The following is a 1,596-nucleotide window of genomic DNA, read 5'->3' as shown; positions in this document are numbered from 1 at the left end:
TTTTTTTTTTTTTTTTTTTTTTACCCTCGACGGCCCTCTGCCACCCCCTGCCGTGTCGCGCGGTTATTTAGGAAGCACGAGAAACTTCGTCGCCACTGACGAAAGGGGAGAGGAGAGAGAAAGAGAGAGTTTAAAAAGAAACGCGCCACGTCTCGTCGCATCGTGACCCGGAATCCCGCCGTGTTTTTCACGTCCCCCTTTCTTTTTTAAAGCTGCAACTTTTCCTCAAAATTAAGCGTTCGCAGAAGTTTTAAAACTTTTGCAAGTTTTACGCATTCCATTTCGATGAATCGATAATCTCTCGTGGATGAGAAATAGACCGATTATTTATCATGCACGATTATTTATTTATTTATTTATTTATTTATTAGGAAACGAGAATTGAAAATTTGAAAGAGAATATTTCATGTTTTGATTGACAGATAATTTAAGCGATTTTTTTGTACGTGATAAAAAATAATATTTCATCTATTTATAAAGATATAGATCGAAAATGATCGAAATTTCTTATATCGTTGTAATTTTTGATTTATTTTCTCGTTACTTTTTTTTTTCTAACGTGGATAAAGATCGTGGATAAAAAAAAAGAGGAAGGTAAAAATGATTTATGCGCTCAAGTTTTTCAACGCACGATGAAGTTTTAGCTGAGGACGTTAGATGGCGCAGTTGCTATCGATCGTATTTTTTACTGACATCTATAAATTCGTTTTTTTTATCGCGCGTAAATAAAAGATAAAAAAATTACGTTGTGTAAATAAATATCTTTTTTTAAACTATACTTAGAAGTTATCGTTAAACATATTGATAAACATATTACGATTGAATAGTTGTAATAAATTTTAACAAAATTACTGTCCGTTAACGTGCTCGACTATTTTATTACTCGTATAATTTTCAACGTCTATTTCATTTACAATACAAGAGACGAGATAATCGATCAAACTAATCGATATATCTATAAAAGGTATACGCAAATAAAAGGTAAACCTGTTATGCGATGGTCGTATAATCCATAAAACTTGTTTACGTAAGGATCTAGGCAGCTTCGAACGGTAGAAATTTACATTCGACGATTGATATTACCGATTAAGTGATGATCACGTGATGAAAACGATTATAAACTCTACAATATACACTCTACAATGTTTCAAAAATTTTTCTTCCGCTTCGTAATTGGCCGAGTTTCACGATTGATCACACGAATGAGAAAATGACGAACGACGAGTGAATTTTTTTACAATCCCTGTATCCTATTTTTTATTATTATTATTATTATTATTATTTCGTTTTGAATCTAACAAAACAATTTCTTAGTTTATTTCTATCGTATTGTTGCGCGTTATCTACCTCTAATTATCGCATCGACTCGCGTTATGGAATTTTACAACGGTCCCTTATCTCTCCGTTTCCTTTATTGAAATCATCGTCTCGATAATGGAAGCGCGTAATATCGTTCTCGAATATGGTTCTCTAAGAAAATTCAATAGCGTATCGCGATCGAGTTTAAAGTAGGGAGTAGACAGACATCTGGCAGAGATAGGTGCGAACGAAAAGTTTTAATACGACCACGGAATCGGTGGGGCTTTCCATTCGCCC

The 1,596-nt window shown here is 33.8% G+C and overlaps 1 protein-coding gene across 1 annotated transcript in view; it reads right to left on the bottom strand.

Annotated features, from left to right (window-relative positions):
• LOC102674723 (heterogeneous nuclear ribonucleoprotein K-like) overlaps window positions 1-1,596 on the bottom strand; it is a 62,284-nt gene that overhangs the window by 26,029 nt on the left and 34,659 nt on the right. The gene's annotated exons all lie outside the window — the stretch shown is intronic.

This window comes from Apis dorsata, unplaced genomic scaffold (assembly GCF_000469605.1).
Source record: "Apis dorsata unplaced genomic scaffold, Apis dorsata 1.3 scaffold_68, whole genome shotgun sequence".
NCBI lineage: Eukaryota > Metazoa > Arthropoda > Insecta > Hymenoptera > Apidae > Apis > Apis dorsata.
Note: the sequence above shows the minus strand (reverse complement) of the source record. Positions and strands in the feature narration are given on the sequence as shown.